A 22,260-nucleotide genomic window follows, 5' to 3' on the forward strand; every position below is an offset into this window, starting at 1 on the left:
TTCCTTCCTTCCTTTCTCCTTCCTTCCTTCTCTCTTTCTCTCTTTCTTTTTGTTTTTTTGAGACAGAGTCTCACTCTGTTGCCTAAACTGGAGTGCAGTGGTGCAATCTTAGTTCACGTCAAACCTCTACCTCCTGAATTCAAGCAATTCTTGCACTTCAGCCTCCTAATTAGCTGGGACTACAGGTGTGCACCACCACGCATGGCTAATTTTGTGTGTGTGTGTGTGTGTGTGTGTGCGTGTGTGTGTGTGTATTTTAAGTAGAGACAGGGTTTCACCATGTTGGCCAAGCTGTTCTGGAACTCTTGGCCTCAAGTGATTCACCTGTCTCACCCTCCCAAAGTGCTGGGTCTACAGGCATGAGCCACTATGCTCAGACAATTGACTGTATATTTCACTGGTTAGCCTTGCCATGGTTCAGCTAACCAATCTTCCCTTACTGTTTTTTCCATTTTTTACATATTATAAACAATAGCAAAAATAACATCATTGTGCCTAAATACCTTTTTTCTATATTTATAATTATTTTGGCTTTGACAAATAATTTACTAAATAGTACCAAAGAACAGATTTGCATAAGTGAAATTATTTGCTCCAAGAATACAAATATGTGCAGAGCTTTTGTACATATTTAAAACTGCTATCCCAAAATAGTGATATTACTCAGTTTATTTTTTTCTGTGTCAAGTTTTACACTTTTATAAAATCAAGTCTAATTCTTCATGTCATTGATACTTCTAAACCTTGTGACGTCTCTCTCCCTAGATTAAATAGTCAGTTATAGATTCTTCCTGTATCACGTATCCTTTTGCATGTAATTGTTATTGCATGTTATTATAGCTATCTGTTTGGTCTGGGTAGGATTTCTTTTGGCCCACCCTGTGAGGCACGTGGGCTCGAATGGCTGGCTATGACTCACCTGGGCGTGAAAATTAAGAATAACCTGGGCTCCTCAGCCATGCTCCTTCTCTGAACGCATCAGCTTCTGTGCATTCTTCCTGGTGGCTGGAGGGGCTTCCATTTGGGGTGTCAGGAAATATGAGATACTGTGAGGCTTCATGGAATGGGTGAATGGGTGGCCCCAACATGATGTGGCCGATGAAGCCTCCCCCAGGTGGCCCTGCTGTCACCTCTGCACCCCAGCACCCTGGCCTAACCCCAGGACTCCACAAGTTCTGCTGAGCAGCTGGGCTGTCCCCTCATCTTGAGTAGTCACTCTGTCAGGTGGCATCTGGCAGGAAGGATAAGCTCTATGCCACCTGCTGACGACAGAAGGCTGGGGCAGATGCTGGAACACTCCTTGGGTGCAGGTAGGGAGGCGCTGGTCCTGCCTCCCTAAGCCAGGCTCACAGGGCTTTTGGAGTCCTGATTTTGCACTCCCACTGCACCCAGTGGGACTTGGAGAGTTTTTTCTCTTCAACATCCATGTGAAAATACTTCCTGAGGGCCTTCCGTGAGCTGAGCACTGGGGCAGGTAGTTCTGGGGATGAAGAAACTAAGAGCAGGGGTGCCCAAAGCTGGTGGGGGGGCATGGCAGCTTCTGGGGACTAAAGGTAAGCTCAGGGCACAAGGTGAGGACAGAGGGGCAGGTGGGAGGTGGCAGCGGTGGCAGGGCTCTCACTGGGGGACCCTAGCTGGGCCTGAATGGAGAGGCCCAGAAGACTTCCTGGAGGTGGTGACTCAGCTGGGAAGGAAGCAGCACAAGCAAAGGACAGGTTTTGCAGGCAGGGCTCAGAGACACGAAGGCAGAGAGAGGAGCCGGCATGAGCTTTCCAGGAACTGCAACTGTCTGGGTAAAGCGGGAGGTCAGGATGCTCCCGGCCTTCAGAGGCCTTCAGACAGTCACAGACAGGAGGACCACGGCATCAGAACCCTGGGAGAGAAGGAGGAGGCAGTGGCATCTGGTAGCTGCAGGAGAGGAGTGACCTCATGGGCAGCTCAGGGGCCCAGGCACCGTTATGGGCAAAGGCATGGGGCTGGGTCCTTGCTGAGGCTGGGCACTGAACATGTTGGTGCATGAGGTAAAGCTTGGAAGTTGGTCATCAACCCTCTCCTCAAGCCGCCACCCTAGCTGGAGGTGGATTCGAAAGATGACAGCCCTCTGCTCTCATGGGGGTGGTACCTGGCCTCACACAGACCTGAAGGAGGCTCTCTCCAGACCCGGAGGAGGTCCGTGGAGGGCAGCAGGCAGGGAGAGTGGCTGTCCTGACCAGACAGCAATGGATGGAGGAGGAGCCGGCTGTGGCTACATGACCTTGAATGACCTTTGACTACGCAAGCACAGTGTCTGTGTGTAACATGCACCTTGATCGTGCATCTTGAGGTTTAAACATCATTTTTTAAATCACCCTCCATGATGCCAGGTCTCCTAGCCCTCAGAGTGAGAGGGCAGCCAGCTGGTGTTTTTCAAGAGGACCACCCACAGCCTCGCTGAGACACCTCTTTATGTCCAGGAGCCAGGTGTCCGGGTCCCTGCGCGGCTGTGGTGCCATCCTGTCCTGGACCTTTGCCACCCTGGGGGCCCATCAGCGCCTCTCTGGAGCCTGCAGAGGCACCTGGCAGGCTGGCAGGCAGCTTTTATGTGCCTAGTTAGGGTTTTATGGTGCAGCCGGGAGGATCTGCGTCTGACAAGGAATGCGTGTGGCTGTGGCGTCTGTGTTCCTGGCTGAGCCTTCCTGAGAGCACAGACTGGTGGGGTCACCTTGGGGACCATGCTCTGAGGCCCAGCCACAGAACAGGGGTCCAGGCCTTCCCAGCTACGCCTCGCTTCTCCTGAGATACTCGTTTCCGTTTATTCATGAATGGGCAGGGCTGAGCCAGGCCCAGGGGCTGGAGGACGTGGAGCAGGGAGGCCTCCTGGCTTGGGGAGGTTCTGGGAGTGCCTATCAGAGGGCCAGCTCCAGGTCCTGGCAACTCAGAGGACAAGCTGCAGGACCGACCACCCCCCTACCCGTCTCTGTGCAATTTGTATTCCAGTGGGCAAGGTGACAATAAACCCATAAGCAGATAAAGTAGTCACATGATGGTTTCTAGCAGGGTGGCTCTAGGAAAGACGGGAGGCAGGGCCAACTGGGTGGGTATGATGGTGGCAGGTGTTTGGGCTCATCTGGGGAAGAAAGGCCTGCTGGGACACGATGAAGCTTAGTTGCCAGCCATCAAAGGGCAGGCGAGGGGGCCATGTAGCAGTGAGTTTAAGGTGTTCATGGTACAGGCTGCAGACCAGAGCCAGGGAGAGGCAGGAGGTGGCAGGGTCAGGCCCAGGTCTTCTTGTCTTTAGAGAGGAATCTGCATTTCTCTTTGATGGGCACTGGAGCACTTGCAAGGGCTCGCAGTCATGTGAGGCAGGTAATCATTAGGGGAGATGGGGACACGCTTGGCTACATACAGCCTAGAGAGATCAGCTCTGCCTGGGCACTCATGGACAGGGTGTACCTGGGACCATCCCCACTCACACCTAGTGACCTCTGTCATTCTCAGAAGTGCCCCAGTCTGGATGATTAATTATGCAGTCAGCTTCATGATAACTATCCTCATAGAGGGAGAGATGCTGAATTCTGACTCCTGAAAGCAGAGGATGCTCACCAGGCAGGCAACAGGGAAGAAATTCTAAGTCCTGGAATTAGGAAATGCACAAATGTGTTGGGAATTGCAGGAAGCTCTGTAGGGATGATTCCTGAACCATCCGGGAAGGGATGCAGAAGAGGCAGGAGTGGCACTTGACACGACTTCTTAAAGTTTGGACTCAGCCTTTTAGCCTTGGGTTGTTGAGAGTCACAAGAGAGTTCAAGGTCTGGGAGGAATCTGGTTAGCCTTATGTTTAGAGAGAAATCGGTGGGGACTCAGGCAGGGGAACCAAAAAAGTGAGGAGCTGAGGCAGGGGGTAAGGAAGGAGGCTGTCATAGTGACACTTCCCAGGCAGGAAGTGTCAGGGACCTGACCTACAGCAGGATCATGGGACTGCAGAGAAGGATGGATACGGGGTACTAACAAGGCAAGATCAGTGAGGATGAGCAGATGCAGGAGGGGGATCCCGGCTGGGGCCCAGGTACAGGGGTCTAGGTGGAAGCCATGGAAATCTGGAGAACCCAAGGTGAGGACATTAGAGCTTGTCTTGTGCAGTCAGAGGGTGGCAGGGATGATTGATGCTCCCCTCCCAAGTGTCTGTAGCCTTCTTCTGTATTTCCCAGCCCTCTTTGAAGTTGGTGGAGGCCACGTGGCTAGCTCTTGCCAATAAGAATGTGAGTGGAAGTCAGGTATCACTTCCTGTCCAAGAACAGCATGTAGTGGGTGAGGTCCTCCACATTTCCCGCCTCCTGAGCTCTCCAAGATGACAGAAGAACGAAGTGGAAGCTACTGGATCCCTGATCTCCCAATCAAGGAAGGCTGTCTGACTTACAGAGTGAGCCTGCAATGAAAGTGAAGCTGCTGGGGCTTGGGGGCTTACCACCACTGACCATGGGGGTCCTGTGCCCTGATTGCTCACATGGAGGGCAGCGGGACAGGAGGAGGTGACAAGGCACAATGTTGTCCTCAGTGTCCATCCCAGATTCACCAGTCAGGGAGTCCTCCTGCTCCCTGGGGAGACCAAAGAGACACATGGCTTCAGCTGCTCTTTCCAATGCATCTGCAAGGGCAGGAGGTCTTGGGTGTTCATTTCATCTCTGAACCTCTCATGGTTTAGCCTGTGGTCAACTGAGGCAAGGCTGTCCTGGAGGAGGAGTCAGCAGCCAGGGGACTGTCCAGCTCCTGCTGCTATGAGGCTACTGCTCCCTGGGGTCAACCACTGCCCCTTTATTCATGCACCTGGCATCCCTGGTGAGCAATTTAGCTTCTCCCCATAGAAGACTCTAAAAGTAGTCAGAAGAGAACAGAAGCTTCTCCCCATAGAAGACTCCAAAATTAGAAGAGAACAGAAGGGAATCCCAAGGCTCTAAGAAACTCTGGACTTTTAATTATAGCACCATTCTGGTACCCACTGAAATTACAAAACAGAGGCAAATAAATCCTCAGATACTCAGGCAGTTAATCCAGGCAAAGCAATGTTCGCAGATTTTTGTATTTAGTGAAAGCCACATTGAGGTTACTGTTGTCAAAATCCAAAGCAGAGATCCGGTGGTAGCTGAGGGAAAGAAAGTAAATGATGTTTATTGAGTCTGTTCTGCAAAATTTCTTTCCTGTTCTTTTGTTGTTGTTTTTCCTTCCCCAGTAGCTTTCTGTAGATTTTTGTTCTGGGAAATCCCACTAAATAAAGTTATAAGTTTAGTAAGTTCCAGTCTCCTAAGGTGCATCCATTGTCCACATTTATCTTATCCAGTGCTCTTCTCCCAAGTCAACTAATCCCCTGCAAAAGGCAACTTCCATTTTGCCAATGTCTGAGCAGGCCTGGACTCCATCTGTCGCCATCCTCCCTGGCTAAGCTTTGGGGATCTTGTCTTCTCTCAGACTATCATTGATGTCCCAGCTTGATTTGTTTCTTCTTGGTCTTTTCCCTAAAGGCATATCACTGTTACACACTGGAGCTATCCAAGCTTCCAGAATGCCTACTGAGAAGTTCAATGTCCTGTATTTCTATTTTCTTTGTAACCTATCTTTCTTCTCCAGTTTTTTTCTCTGGAAGCCTTAGGATCTTCTTTTGATTCTCGGTGTTCTAAGTCTTCATGCTGATGCAGCTTCATGGGGTTTCTGCTATACATTGTGCTGGACCCTGTGTAGACTCTTTCTATGTAGAAACACATATCCTGGCCGGGCGCGGTGGCTCACGCCTGTAATCCCAGCACTTTGGGAGGCCGAGGCGGGTGGATCACGAGGTCAAGAGATCGAGACCTGGTCAACATGGTGAAACCCCGTCTCTACTAAAAATACAAAAATTAGCTGGGCATGGTGGCGCATGCCTGTAATCCCAGCTACTCAGGAGGCTGAGGCAGGAGAATTGCCTGAACCCAGGAGGCGGAGGTTGCGGTGAGCCGAGATCGCGCCATTGCACTCCAGCCTGGGTAACAAGAGTGAAACTCCGTCTCAAAAAAAAAAAAAGAAACACATATCCTTCCATCTAAGAAATTTTCTAATTACTTCCTTAAGTTTCTTACACTTGTCCTCTGTTTCCCATTTCTCTCTCTCTCTCTCTCTCTCTCTCCCCCCATTCACATTTATTTTACATTCAGGGGGTGCATGTGGAAATGTGTTGCATGAGTCAATTGTGTGTTGCTGAGGTTTGAAGTATGAATGATCCCATTATTGAAGTAGTAAGCATCATACCTGACAGGTAGTTTTCCCACCCTCCCTCCCCTTTCATGCTTCTTGTAGTCACCAGAGTCTACTGTTCTCATCTTTTTATCCATGTATACTCAATGTTTAGCTCCCATTTATAAGTGAGAATGCATGGTATTTGATTTCCTGTTACTGTGTTAATTTCCTTAAGGTATTGGTCACCAGCTGCATCCATGAGAGTAATTTTTTTTTATGGTTGCATGGTATTTCACAGTATATAGACTGATTCCATGTCTTTGCTATTGTAAATAGTGCTGTGAAGAACACGCATGTGCTTTTTGGTAGAACAAATTATTTTGTTTTTTGGTATGCACCCAGTAATGTGATTACTGGGTCAAATGGTAGTTCTGCTTTGATTATTTGAAAAACCTCCAAACTAATTTCCATAGTAGGTGAACCAATTCGAATTCCCACCCACAGTGTATGAGCATCCCCTTTTCTCTGCAACCTCTCCAACATCTGTTATTTCTTGACTTTTTAGTAATAGCCATTCTGACTGGGGTGAGATGGTATCACATTGTGATTTTTACTTACCTTTCTCAAAATAATAAGAGCCACCTATGACAAACCCACAGCCAACATCACACTAAATGGGCAAAAGCTGGAAGCATTCCACTTAAGAAATGTGACAAGACAAGGATGCTTATTCTCACCTCTCCTTTTCAACATAGTACTGGCAGTCTTAGCCAGAGCAATCGGGCAAGAGAAAGAAATAGATGGTATCCAAATAGAAAAAGAAGACATCAAATTATCTCTCTTTTCTGATGATGTGAGATTCTATACCTAGAAAACCCTAAAGACTCTGCCACAAGGCTCCTAGTCTGATAAATCACTTTGGATAATAATAAGGCTCAGGATGCAAAATCAATGAACAAATATCAATAGTGTTTCTATACACCAGTAATGTTCAAGTTGAGAGCCAAATCAATAATGCAATTCTATTTACAATACACACACACACACACACACACACACACACACACACACACCCTAGAAATACATTTAACCAAGGAGGTGAAAGATCTCTATAAGGTGAACTATGAAACACTGCTGAAAGAAATCATAGATGACACAAACAAATGGAAAAATATCCCACGCTCATGGATCAGAAGAATCAATATTGTTAAAATGGCTATACTGCCCAAAGCAATCTACAGATTCATTGCTATTCCTATCAAAGCACCAGTGTTCTTTCAAAGAATTCGAAAAAAACTATTCTAAAATTCATATGAACCAAAAGAGAGCCCGAACAGCCAAAGCAATCCTAAGTAAAAAGAACAAAGCCAGAGGCATCAAACTATCCAACTTCAAACTATATTACAAGGCTACAGTAACAAAAACAGAATGGTATTAGTACAAAAACAGGCACATAGATCAATGGAATAGAATATAGAGCCAAGAAATAAAGGTGCACACCTACAATCATCTGACCTTTGTCAAAGTTGATAATAACAAGCAATGGGGAAAGGACTCCCTACGTCATATGCAGAAGAATGAAACTGGGCCCCTACCTTTCACTATATACAAAAATTAGCTCAGAATGGATTAAAGACGTAAATATGATATTCAAAACTATAAAAATCCTTGAGGAAAACCTAGGAAATGCCATTCTGGACATTGTCCTTGGCAAATAATTTATAACTAAGTCTCCAAAAGAAATTGCAACAAGTCCAGGTGAGATGGCTCACTCCTGTAATCCCAGCACTTTGGGGGGCCAAGGCAGGTGGATCTCTTGAGGCCAGGAGTTCAAGACCAGCCTGCCCAACATGGTGAAACCCTGTCTCTACTAAAAATACAAATATTAGCCAGGCGTGATGGTAGGCACTTGTAATCCCAGCTACTCAGGAGGCTGAGGCAGAAGAATTGCTTGGTCCCAGGAGGCAGAGGTTGCAGTGAGCCAAGATCATACCACTGCACTCCAGCCTAGGTGACAAGAGTGAAACTCCATCTCAAAAACGAAACAGAACAAAAAACAAAAAAGAAATTGCAAGAAAAACAAAAATTGATAAGTTTTGGACCTAATTAAACGAAACTGTTTCTTCATAGCAAAACAAAGTACCAACAGGGTAGGCAGACAACCTGTAGAAGGGGCGAAGATGTTCACAAACTGCACGTCCAACAAAGGTCAAATATCCAGAATCTATAAGGAACTTCAACAATTCAATAAGCAAAAAACAAAGAATCTCATTTAAAAGTGGGCAAAGGGTATGAACAGACACTTCTCAAAAGAAGACATACATGTGGTCCGCAAATATATGAAAAAAATGTCAAGAACTCCTATACACCAATAACAGAGAGCCAAATCATGAGTGAACTCCCATTCACAATTGCTACAAAGAGAATAAAATACCTAGGAATACAACTAACAAGGGATGTGAAGGACCTCTTCAAGGAGAAATACAAACCATTGTTCCAGGGAATAAGAGAAGACACAAACAGATGGAAAAACATGCCATGCTCGTGGTTAGGAAGAATCAATATTGTGAAAATGGCCATACTTCCCAAAATAATTTATAGATTCAATGCTATCCCTACCAAACTATCACTGACTTTCTTCACAGAATTGAAAAAAAAACACCTTAAACTTCATATGGAACCATAAAAGAGCCTGCATACCCAAGACAATCCTAATCAAAAAAATAAAATAAAATAAAAATAAAAAAAACAAAACTGGAGGCATCAGGCTACCTGACTTCAAACTATACTACAAGGCTACAGTAATCAAAACAGCATGGTACTGGTACAAAACAGAGATATAGACCAATGGAACAGAATAGAAGCCTCAGAAATAATGCCACACATTTACAACCATCTGACCTTTGACAACCAGACAAAAACAAGCAATGAGGAAAGGATTCCCTACTTAATAAATGGTGTTAGGAAAACTGGCTAGTCATATGCAGAAAGCTGAAACTGGATCCCTTCCTTACACCTTATACAAAAATGAACTCCATATGGATTAAAGATTTAAACATAAGACCTAACACCATAAAAACCCTAGAAGAAAACCTAGGCAAAACCACTCAGGATATAGGCATAGGCAAAGACTTCATGACTAAAACACCAAAAGCATTGGCAAAACAAGCCAAAATAGACAAATGGGATCTAAGTAAACTTAAGAGCTTCTGCACGGCAAAAGAAACAGTCATTAGAGTGAACAGGCAACCAACAGAATGGGAAAAAGTTTTTGCAATCTACCCATCTGACAAAGGGCTAATATTCAGAATCTACAAAGAACTTAAACAAATTTACAAGAAAAAAACAAAAACCCCATCAAAAAGTGGGCAAAGGATATGAAAAGACACTTTTCAAAACAAGACATTTATGCAGCCAACAAATATATGAAAAGAAACTCAACATCACTGGTCATTAGAAAAATGCAAATCAAAACCACATTGAGATCATCTCACACCAGTTAGAATGGCAGTCATTAAAAAATCAGGAGACAACAGATGCTGGAGAGGATGTGGAAAAAAAGGAACACTTTTACACTGTTGGTGGGAGTATAAATTAGTTCAACCATTGTGGAAGACATTGTGGTGATTCTTCAAGGATCTAGAAATAGAAATACCATTTGACCCAGCAATTCCATTACTGGGTATATACCCAGAGGATTATAAATCATTCTAGTATAAAGACACATGCACGTGTATGTTTATTGCAGCACTGTTTACAATAGCAAAGACTTGGAACCAACGCAAATGCCCATTAGTAATAGACTGGATAAAAAAAATGTGGCACATATATACCATGGAATACTATGCAGCCATAAAAAGGGATGAGTTCATGTCCTTTGCGGGGACATAGATGAAGCTGGAAGCCATCATTATCAGCAAACTGACACAAGAATAGAAAACCAAACATCGTGTGTTCTCACTCATAAGTGGGTGTTGAACAATGAGAACACATGAACATAGGGAGGCGGACATCACGCACTGAAGCCTGTCATGGGGAAAGGGGCTAGGGAAGGGATAGAAGGAGGTGGGGGAACTGGGGAGAGATAGCATTATATCTAATGTAGATGACGGGGTGATGGATGCAGCAAACCACCATGGCATGCGTATACCTATATAACAAACCTGCACATTCTGCACATGGACCCCAGAACATAAAGTATAATAAAAATAAAATTTTAAAAAGTCAATCTTTGTTTGTTGTAGTTCTAGTTTCTGGGAAATTTTTAACTTTTATTTCCAAATGCCTTTGTTCTTTAAAAGATTTTCGTTATTATATATTTTTATTTATAATAATCCTTTTGATTGCCAGTTTAATACTTATACTTTCTTGTTCTTTTTTTTTTTTGACACAATTTTTTTCTCTGGCCTCTCTGAGAATCTTAATGCAAGTCTATTGGAGTTTTTCTTTTGCTTCCTGCATCACCTCTATTTCATTTGGCATCTTTCATGCTGCAGAATTTCCTCGAATACCTGAGGATCCTTTGCCATTCATTCAAATTGAAGAGTTAGTCACTAGGAACCCAAGAATGAAATAAAACAAATAAGAGAAAATCTGTGAGAAGTCACAAGAAAGTTTAGTAATGTGGCTGGATGCATTTCCCCAAAGCCAGAAAGCTTTAGAGATGATATCTAACTATACAGAGTAGTAGAAAATCAAATGTCACTCACAGTGAGGGACCTAGAAATTATGCTAGCAAAGAAGAGAAATTCTTTTGTATTAGTCGGGGTTCTCCAGAGAAACTGAACCAATAGGCTATATAGAGATACATATAATAGAGAAGATTTATTATGAGAATTGGCCCACACAGTTATAGAAGCCAAAAAGTCCCATGATCTGCCATTTGCAAGCTGGAGACCCAGGAAAGACGCTGGCATAAATCAGGCTTGAGGTTCCAAGTGCTGAAAATGTAAGTCCCAGATTGAGCCCAAAAGCTGAGAACCAGGAGCACCGACGACTGAAGGCAGGAGAATATGGATGTCCCAGTTCAAGCTGAGAGAATTATTCTCCTTCCCTCCGCTTGTTTATTCTAATTAGGACCTTGAGGGATTGGACGATGCCCACCCGCGCTGGGAAGGGTCATCTGCTTTACTCAGTTCCTCTGTTCAAATGTGGATCTCTTCAGGAATTACTCTCCCAGAAACACTCAGCAATGTTGCTTTACCAGCTGTCTGGACACCCCTTAGCCAAGTCAAGTTAACACATCAACAGCCTTCTTGGTGACAACATGAATGCCTCATTAAAATGTCTAAGATAAGAACGGATTCATACATGGAAAGAATTGACATTGTATTTATGTTAGTCCTCTCAGATTTAATCTATGAATCCAATGCAATTCCTATTAAAATTCTGAAAGGATTTTTCTTAATGAACTCAACAAAATGGTTATAAAATTGTATGGAAGAGTAAAAGTGTGTGAATAACTAACACGCTTTGAAAAAGAAGAGTATCTATTTAAAAGCTGTTAGGGTTAGGTAGGAGAAATAAGGTCAAGAGATCTTACTGTACAACATGATGATGATAGTTAATACCAATGCACTGTATTCTTGAAAACTGCTCAGAGTAGATTTTAAGTGTATCATCACAAAAAAGATAAGTATGTGAAGTAATGCATATGTTAATTAGCTCATTAGCCATTCCACAATGTATACATATTTCAAAGCAACACATTGTACGTCATAAATATATATAATATTTATTTATCAACTAAAAATAAGTTTAACATCCACTAGAACTGACAAATTAGAGCAATAAAATTGTAGAATGCAAGTTCAATATAAAAAATTGTATTTATATCTACCAACATCCAAAATTTAAAAATTAAAATTAGAAAACAGCCCACTTTATAATAAGATCAAAAATTGTGACACATCTAGAAATACATCTGATAAAGAGATGAAAGAATAGGATACTGACAGCTCTAGGTCATTGTTGAGAGATTAAAGATCTAAACAAATGGAGAGAAACACTGTATTCACAGATCAGAAAACTTAATATTAAGATGTCAATTTTCCTCAAATTGATTTACAAATTCAAAGCAATGCCAATAAAAACCTAAAAGGATTTTTTTTTTTGTAAAATTGAGAAACAATTCTAAAATTCTTATGGAAATTCAAAGGACCTAGAATAACCAAAACCTTGGAAAGGAAGAACAAATTTGGAAAACTAATATTTACCAATTTCAAAACTTACAGAACTGCAGTAATCAAAACAGTGTGACATTTGTGTCAAGACAAAGAGGCTATGGAACAAAATAAAAAATCCAGAAATTGATTCACACATACATAAACAACCAATTTTGAAATTGACACTAAGATAATTCAGGGAAGAAAGGATAGTATTTTGAGCAAAGGCTGATGGAGCAATTGTATATCCATATGCACAAAAAAAGCTTTGATCCATACCTCATTCTCATCATGTATATGAGAGAATGAACAAAAATAAACTTAAAAGGCATCACTTACAAGTAAAACCTAAAACTATAAACTTTTTAGAAGAAAAATTTCTAGAAGAAAAATAGGAGACAGAAAATAAGACATTGGGAGAAAATATTTATAAATTGCATATCTCATAATTTTTGTTGAGAAAATATTAAAAACTCTTAAAAGTCAACAATAAAAAAATCAATGCAATTAAAAACTGGCCAAAGATCTGATCAGATGCTTTACCAATGAAGTTATAGAGATGGCAAATCGCATATGAAAAAATGCTCAACAGAATTAGTCATTAAGAAAGTACAAATTAAAATCACTATGAGACAGCACTATTCTTCTACCAGATTGTCTAAAATTGAAAAAGAAATAACTGACAATATTGCATATTGGCCACATGTGGAGCGCTAGGAACTCTCATTAGTAATTTAGTAATTGATAGGAATGCAAATGGTATAGACACTTTGGAAAACGCTTTGGTTGTTTCTTATAAAACTCCACTTGCCTGATGACCCTGCATTCCCGCACGTAGGTTCAGTTCACTCAAGTGAACTGAAAACTTTCTTCCACACAAAAACCTGCAATTCTTGTTGTGGTATTACTCATAATCAACAAGAGCTGGGAATAATGACGATATCCTTCAACAGGTGAACAGATAAACAAGCTGTGGTACAGCCGTACAATGGAATGCACTCAGAAATACAAAGAAATAAACTACTGACTTACATAACAATAAGGATAAATTTCAAATACATGGGTCTAAGTAAAAGAAGTTAGACCCAAAGAATGCCACTGATGTGACATTCTAAAAAACCCAAATTATAGAATGGGAAAGGTTAATCCTTGCCAGGAGCTGGGGGAGGGGAGGAGGTTTGACCACAAGAGGGCCTCAATAGAGAGTGTTTAGGGGGTTGGAACAGTCTGGCTACTCAAGTCTTAGACACTTGATTCTATGCCTTTGTCAAAGTCCATGGAACCATATACCACAAGGAATGCACCTAACATTGATTGAAGAAAGTAAATGAAATATCTCAATGCCATATCTGTAAATTAGAAATTCACACATGTACAATATAATAATATGTATCTTAAGAAATTACATTAAGTACATCATAATGACTGCTTACAGGGAGACAGGATTGAGGCTTGAGAATAAAAAGTAAACAGACTAAAACAAGAGAGAATCTTGCATAGGCCAATGGTGAGAATGTGTGCTGAGCTGAGAAGTTTGATGAATTCAAGCATGTCTATTTGAAATTCAAGCAAAACAAATGTAAAACTAAAATTCGGACCAAGTTACAAAAAGCTGATTGGAAACTGAGTCCCAGGCAGGTGTGTGAGTGAGGACTGGAGCTGTTCTATTGAGAACCTTCCCATTAGTGTGATTAGGAGAGCCTGGTCATCCACTGAGGGACCCCAAATGTCAATTCATGTTCCCCTGGAAAGATCTAGAGCTTCCATCTCATCTCAGAGGAGGGACAGATGTAGCTGCCAGGCTTGAGGCAGTGGAGGAGGGAAACGAAGGAGGGTGTGACGGCTCATATGGAAGTTCACCTCATCACTTTTGCAGGATGCACCTACCCAAGTCCTTAGCAGGAACTCACATTCCTGAATGCAGAGAGTCTTCTCTCCAGGTTTCCTGGGACGGATACTGCGAGCATTCTGAGGGCTCTGGGAAGGAACTCCCCTGTCTCTGCTGGGTATGGAGAGGATGGGAGAATGCATTCTTTCTTACTCAGAGTTCCACAAAACCTCTGTTTTTAGCTCCACACCTAATTCCCACCTTAATCGTTTCTGGAACCTCCAATTCCAGAGCCTTTCCAAGGTGGTACTGAGCCAGATTGCAGGCTTCTTACTGTCTTCGTTGCTGCAGCCTTAGCTTTCATCTAACTTCCCCAAATGTTGACATCTCTTATCCGCTGCCATCTCTCTTTTTCTTTTCTCCTTTATAGATTTATGGATTTTAATTCCATTTAGCCATTTTACTGGAATTTTGGGGACCAAGTGGGCACAATGCTACCTTAATGTGCTATATTTGATTGAAGACAACACCGTGCTATTTTGCTGGGCCTCCATTTTCTCCTCCCTACTGTGGGGTTAACGGCAGTGAGAATTTTTCTTAAGCAGAATGCTCTGCCCTGTTGTTCAGGAAGCATATCCCAGACCCACTATCTGAACTGTGGGGACCATCAGGAGATTTCCAGCAGAGCTGGGCTTCTTTCCATGCACAAGCAGGAGTCCATAGGTCTGACCATGAGGGCAGGAGGGAGGGATCAAGAAGTCCTTTCCTTCGTGTGTCATGGTGTGGGGATAGGTGGGGGTGGGTTGCCCACTGGCTGGCAACTGATGACAGAGCTTTCAGGTAGAAAACAGGAGTTCTTTGAAATCTTGTGAGTCGAGAGATTCCAGAAAGACCTTGCCATCCAGAAGAAGTAATACATGAGGTTCCAAATATGCATGTTCCCTGGGTCATTTTTCTGCTTAGCTGCATGCACGCGAGATGTGAGCCTTAGGTTGCAAGCGTTCCGATGGTATGATGCATCTTAGATCTTGTCCTGGTTCTGCCAGAAATTTGGGCCAGCCACTTCCTCCCTCTCTAAGCTTAGTTTTCTCATCTGTAAGAAGGACAAATGCACAGCAAGCACACTCCTCACGTGCACAGCTCCAGTGATTGCTGGAGTACTTTCCAAGTCTTCAGATGCTGCATTTGGAACACTGAGCTCATGCATCTCTCTTCAGGTTGACCCAGTGGAAGGTTCTGCGCTAATTACTTTGCTGATGGCTTCTAATCCCTTAAGAGACAGATACTCTTTCTGAGACCATGACATTGTTTTGGCACAAATCTGTGGGGTCTGGAAGCATACCCATGGTCAGAAACATCCTCCTTTGGTGGAGATAACAGAAAAATAGTAGTGGTGATGGATGGAGAAACACAGAGATGTGTGCCAAGTCTTGCCACATGCAAGTCATCTTACCCTGACACAGGATTGCCAGTGTCTCTGTGATCAGGAAATGGGACACATGTGGCAATTGTGCCTCTCTGTCATGGGGCCTGACCCTTGGGAACAGTGAGGAAATAATTTATCCTGTGACTATCAGTGTGAGAAGAAGAGATGGAGATGAGAGTCAGGGGACAAAGGGAGACCTGACCCAGGTGACCGTCTGCCACCTCTTCTGGTCAATGCTGACCACCTGGGGCTGAGAACACACATAGTCAGTCGACTCTCTGGGTCCTCCATCCATGAGGTTTGTCATGGGGTGCCCCGAGGATAGACATCGCCTCCCATGCAGAACCACGGGGGATGCTCAGTCCCCTGGAGAATGGCCAGATTTCTCTGGGGCTTTGTGAGGACTCCTGTGGGCAGGGCAAGATGAAGCTCTGACCGACAGACTTATGATGGAGCCAGCACCTTCACCCCCAGCCCGCAACTTTCTGTAGATTATGAGTCTTCAAATGCCATCGAGTTCCATCAACATGGGAGCCTTTGCAGGGAGAGGCTTCTTCTGTGGCCTCCCATGAGCCACGTACAGACTCGTGGAAGGGCTGTTGACTTGCTTTCAGCCTGAAGTTACTTTGTAAAGCAAAAATATAATGATCAAACACATCCATTCAACAGCGACAGTTTGGAAAATGCCAAATAGAAAAAAATATATAATTCTCATTCCCATCACACAAAGTTAACTCCCATTTTGATACTGTTCCATTCTTGACTTTTCCTATGGGTGCTTTTGTCCTTTTACACAGCTGTGATTATACAATTACACATTTTTTTTTCTTTTTCAACTTTTATTTTAGCCTCAGAGGGTATATATGCAGGTTTGTTACATGGGTAAATTGCATGTTGCTGGGGTTTGCTGTACAAATGATTTCTTTACCCAGCTAGTGAGCATAGTGCCTGATAAGTAGTTTTTTGACCCTCACCCTCCTCCCAACCTCCACCCTCAAGTGAGCCTCTGTGTCTGTTGTTCTCAACTTTGTGTCCACACGTACTCAATGCTTAGCTTCTGCTTATAAGTCAGAACATGCGGTATTTTGTTTTCTGTTCCTGCGCTCATTCACTTAGAATAATGGCCTCTAGCTACATCCATGCTGCTGCAGAGGACATGATCTTGTGCTTTTTTATGGCTGCATAGTATTTAATGGTGCACATGTACCACATTTTCATTATTTAGTCCACTGTTGATGAGCATTGAGGTTGATTTCATATCTTTGCTATTTTGAATGGAATTGCACTCTCTCATATTGTGATATTATATTTTTTACTGGATGCATAAACATATTCCCATGTGCTTACAAATTTTTCCTAAAGATCACACATCGTGGCTGAGAACATGCAGTAGATTAATTGGCCAATCTCTATTTTTGGTTAATTAGTTTATTGTAAGCTTCGGCTGTTACAAATAACACTGAAGTCACCATTTTCACGTATTTTTTAAAAACCCAGGATCAATTCTTTAGGGTCATTCCCAATGTAGATTATCTAAATGTTTAAGTTCTTGATTTCCTAAGGGAAAGTCTCGCCTTAGGATTCTAATTTTCATGTGCCCAGGGAGAGCAGCACGAGTTCTCGGCTCACAAAACTCCTTGTCCAAGACCAGCAGACTGGTCTGAGTCTGACTATGAGCTAAACCACAAGCCTCCTCCTCCCCTCCCCGCTTCCCCTCTATGCGCTTCTCTTGGTGAGGGCTGTGGGCAGCAGTGTTCTGTGAGGGCCTTGAAGAGCATCCTGGGCTGCGGGTGCTTCCCTAGGCTTAAACAGCTCCACTGGAAGCTGTTGCCCTGACCATGCTGGTCCCCACCCGTGGAAAGCCTGTCAGGCCAACACATGTGAGCAGCCTTTGTTCCCCAGTGTGGCCCCACAGAAACAGTGACTAATGAGTGTGCCTTCCTGTCTCCTCAGAGTTCAGCCGGGTCTCCCAGGTTCAAAGAACGGTGTCTGACTCACTTTTTCCCATTTCCCAAAGGCAACTGCAAATGAACAACACTGAAAACACCTCCCACTCTACCCAAACAGACCCCATCCTGGGGGAATTACTTAGTCCAGGGCCTAGGCAGAGCTGGCAAAAACAGCAGCATCCCAGCCAGGGATAGGCACAAGCTGCTTCAGGAAGGATGCTTCCTCCTCACCCCAGGGGCCCCCAGGGGCATCGGACTATTCTTCCAACCTGCCTCCCACTTCGTCCTCCCACTCCAGATGCTGCATGTTCTACTGTTGGCTTTAATTTTCCTTTGTATGTGAACACTGGAGAGAGTTGGTTTGGGAGTCCCCGTGCCTGACGGTGAGGCCAGGAGCCTGTGGTCACCAGGGCCTGGTCAAGGGCTAGGAAAGTGAACTTTGTTACAGGAGGACACATTTTTTAGAAGAAAGAAGGGTTCCAAGCCAATTTTGCAGCCTCACGGATTTGCCTGTGTAGCTGAGCTTCATGGGAAAGTCCCAGTGTTGTCATGCAAGAATTGTGGCTCCACTTCCATGCCCAGGGTTGGAAGTCCACCCTCAACAAAGATTTCCATGCTGGACACAGGTGACAACTACTTGGCCACTACCAGAGGCACAGATCACAGCCTAGCAAAACAGTGTGTTTCACTTGTGGATGGCCTTGTTCTTTTCACTTACTCTGAATCGTTTTAGGAATAAGGAACGACCTACAGTAGTTAAATAATTATCCTATTTCTTATGGGAACAAAGCATCTGTCTCTCAGAAAGTCCACCCACTGTCCATTCTCCCACCCAAAGGAGCCAGCAGAGTGAGGTGAGAACTTTCTTTGCATGCAGTGGGTCCAGTGTTGAGATGTCCCAAGTGTCTGTCTTCTTTCCGGATTAAACACTACTCTCCCTTTACTTGTTTCCATGTGACCTGGATCCTATCTGCTCACTCTTCCTAGGACAAGTCCCTTTCCCTCATAGAATGTGGATGGAAAACTACATGAGTCTTCTATCTAACCCCAGCACTCCATGGGAGCTACTGGTACCCATGTTCCAGTAGCTGGATACCCTGTCCCTCCAGACTCCATCATACTCCAGCCTTGAGCAGTGTGGGCAGCCACAGCCCACCACGCTCTTAGACCCAGTTTTCACTCAATGACCACCCCCAGGCCTTTAATATGAATATCTGGGCCACCAAGTCAAGACACTAGTCTTCTCTTCATATTCAATGTCCCGTGATTGTATTTTATTTCAATTATACCTACAAGACTGGCACTGTAGAGACTGATCATCTCCAACAGATCTCTGTGATCATGACATAAGGTGCAGTTCCTGGGGTTGCTGCCAGGCATAGTGATGCTTGTGAACTGGGAGGTGGGAAGATCCACATGGAGCTTCCAAGGTATGTGTGAGGGATGGGGAGGATGGGAGAGGAACAAGCTCTGTGCAGCTGGGACTTGTTTACAAAACACAACAGCATTGATTCAATATTGACCCATCACAATTCCCTGCTGGTTAAGGACATAGGCCAAGTTGCAGAGCAAGGTTTAAAGAAATGCAAGCAGGTACATTGAAAGATGTTCCCCCAAAACTAAACTTTTCAAACAGAATAATATTGACAACTTTCTTGGTGTTCCTTGACTTCTTCTCACTGTCCGTGATGCTCAGAGCTCCATCTTTAAAAGCCACTAGGCTTGCAGCTGGTGCTGATTAGGAGAGTGTTGACAGCATGGTTTTCTCTTCCTACTAACTGGGGAGTTAGAAACAAAAATTTATTGAGTTTTTACTGGGTAGCAAACTCCTGTTAGGGATTCTACACACTTGATTTCATCACCACTGGTAGTCTTTACTATGACACTGTAAAATATGTTCTTTTCCCCATTTCATTTACAGGAAGGCTGAGGGTCACAGAGGTGAAGTCATTTGCCCATGTTGACAAAGCTGGTTATGACAGAGTTTGGATGGGAATGCAGAGCTTCTTGACTCAAAAGCCCAGGCTTTGTCTACTGCTTCAGACTCTAGACCAGCGCTGTGCAATAGAAATAAAAGGCGAGCCACAAATATGAGCCAAATGTGTCGTATTTTCTCAGAGCCACATCAAAGAAAAGAAAACCAGGTAACATTAAGTTCAATTGTATGTGCTATTTAACTTAATGGATCCAAAACATTAGTATTTTAACATGTAATCAATATAAAAATTGTGAGTTTTATGTTCTGTTTTTGCTGTAAGTCCGGAACCCGTTGTGTAATTTTCATGTGCAGCACATCTCAATTAGGACTGGCCACGTTTCAAGTGCCCAGTAGCCACATGTGGTAGTTGGCCACCATATTAGACAGCTCAGCCATAAAATATAAAAATAGCTGCTTTGTTTTTCTCTCCTAGATATTTCTTTAAAGAGAATTATTTCTTTCTTAATGTTTTTCATTACATTTGAACATTATAAGAAAATCATTGAATTCTTAATGAGTAAGAATAACAAATAGATTTTGACTCAGATTAGTCTGCTCAGACTGCCATAATAAAATCCCACTAACTGGGTGGCTTAAGCAACTGAAATTTATTTTTAATAGTTCAGGAGAGTGGGAATGTGAGATCAAGGTGCCAGCATGGTCGGATTTGGTGAAGGCTCTCTTCCTAACTTGCAGACAGCTGCCTTCTCACTGGGTCCATATGTGGTAGAGAGAGGAAGGCGTGGTGTCTCTTCTTATAAGAGCTCTAATCCCAACATGAGGGCCTCCACTCAGACCTCATCTAACCCTAATTACCTCCCCAAATCTCCTCCAAATACGATACCAATGCAGGCTAGGGCTTTAGGGCTTCAACACAGGAATTTGAGGGAGACACAAACATTCAGTTCACAACATCACTGAATAAAACACAGGGTGAGAAAGTTTCTCACAGTGCTAAGTGATGCAAAATGTATTGGAGTAACCTCCCAGGATAATGAAGAAACTTCTGTTGGTGGTATTGTAAGGCGGCATGTTGCAGAAATGCCCGTGCAAAGTAAAGATTTCCATGCAAACCCTACTTTTTACAAATCTACAGTCATTTTTTTCCTCAATTCTTATACATGGGGAGGTGCCTTTAATCCAATTTTTAAGATTCAGACAGGGAGGTTCTGAGATTGAGTGATATTTGGAATTTCTATAATACATATTTGAAACCCAAGACACACAGATAGACGGAGCAGGAGCCAAGGCCTCCCCAGCAGCCTTCCAAGCCCTGAGTCTCTTCTTCTATGACCAGTGCCTGCCACTTTGCTTGGGAGCAGTTGCTGATGGCATGTTGCTATCTTTCATGGCAACTGAGGTCAGCCTGGGCCCTGTTCTACATACATTTGTCTTTGTGTCCTTTTCGAGGATCACAGAGCTTTAATGGGTTTTGGTTTATCACCTGAGCCAAGTACTTGGTGGCTTGCGCAGTGGGCCTCTATGCTGATGCCCAGAGAGACAGGATCTCTTTGCACATGCCTGAGGAACTTTTAGAGAGAGATGGCTGGGGGATGGGGGGTGGGAGGCAAACACTTGAACAGGTTTCAATTTTGTTGTGATTTGTATTGCTACAGTTTCTTTCCATTTGGTCTTGTGGTGTCTCTTGAGAGTGGCCGTGAGCCCAGATAACCACTTTCTAGGGGAGCCCTGATGGGGGACATTAGGTTCGGATGTGTGTGTCAGGTTAGATGCAGTGAAGAAGTGAAACCAGAATGCATGAAACAGGGGAAGCATTTCACTCACAGGCCTCAGGGCAGATGATTACACACTGGAGGCCTACAGGAAGCCAGGAGGTGGCGGGCAGCTTACCCAGTGCTTTGGAAGGGAGAACACCTGTGGGACTATGCTTTCATTAAGGCCCATGGCCATTATTCTTAGGCTTTCCTCTGGGGTTGTGGACTGGCTGGTTTAAAGAAAACACCTATGAAGGGGGGGCCTTATTTTCCTGATGCTGGCATGACCATTTGGTTTTATTATAGTCAGATATTGGGTTTTGGGTCAGTGGGATGAGGAATAACCACATGGGGAGAGGAAGTTTTGAGTCCAAAGGTGACTGGGTACAACTGAGTTCCAATCAGCTTATGTCAGGCATAAAAATGGATGCTGAGGCAGCGACTATATTAAAGAAATGTATGACGACCTTGCTATTGAAGCTGCTGTTCCTTCATTCCTACATCCTTCAAACCCTCACTAGAGACTTTCTCTGCCAGACCCCAGCTGGGTCAGGGGTGCACAGCAAAGGAGTGGCAGTCCCTGCTCTCAGCAACCATAGCATGGCCACAGGATGAGAGAGGCAGACACACTCTGAAATCAGGACACACATCAGCAAGCATTGGCTTAGCAGCAAACGACAGCAGAGAGCTCCCTGGGCTCCGGGGAAATGCTGCTCTCCGCTGACCACAGGAGCTGATGGATGGGCTCATGGAGTGGGAGACACTTGGCGGAAGCAGCATGGATGGGTGATCCCAACTCAGAGAACCCACTAAGAAATGTGGTGGCTTCCCTCTTCCACCTTCGTTGCCTCTTTCCACCCAGATGCTGGCAAGAGGCGACTTTGTGGACAAAGGGAGCTGTAATTCACTCAGGAGATATGCCATGTCAGTCACTTTACATGCGCCACTGGCTCTGGGTTAAATTGTGCCTCTCCTCACTCATATGTTGAAGTCCTAATGTTTATTACCTCAGAATGG

The 22,260-nt window shown here is 43.9% G+C and overlaps 1 long non-coding RNA gene across 1 annotated transcript in view; it reads left to right on the forward strand.

Moving 5' to 3' along the window:
* LOC116542096 overlaps window positions 1-22,260 on the forward strand; it is a 47,509-nt gene that overhangs the window by 19,169 nt on the left and 6,080 nt on the right. The window contains exon 2 of the long non-coding RNA XR_004265062.1: window positions 19,472-19,694. This is a non-coding gene — a long non-coding RNA (uncharacterized LOC116542096). The remainder of the gene's footprint in view (window positions 1-19,471; window positions 19,695-22,260) is intronic.

The sequence above is a fragment of the Sapajus apella genome, unplaced genomic scaffold (assembly GCF_009761245.1).
Source record: "Sapajus apella isolate SASKATOON/1434 unplaced genomic scaffold, GSC_monkey_1.0 scaffold161, whole genome shotgun sequence".
In the NCBI taxonomy this organism is placed as follows: domain Eukaryota; kingdom Metazoa; phylum Chordata; class Mammalia; order Primates; family Cebidae; genus Sapajus; species Sapajus apella.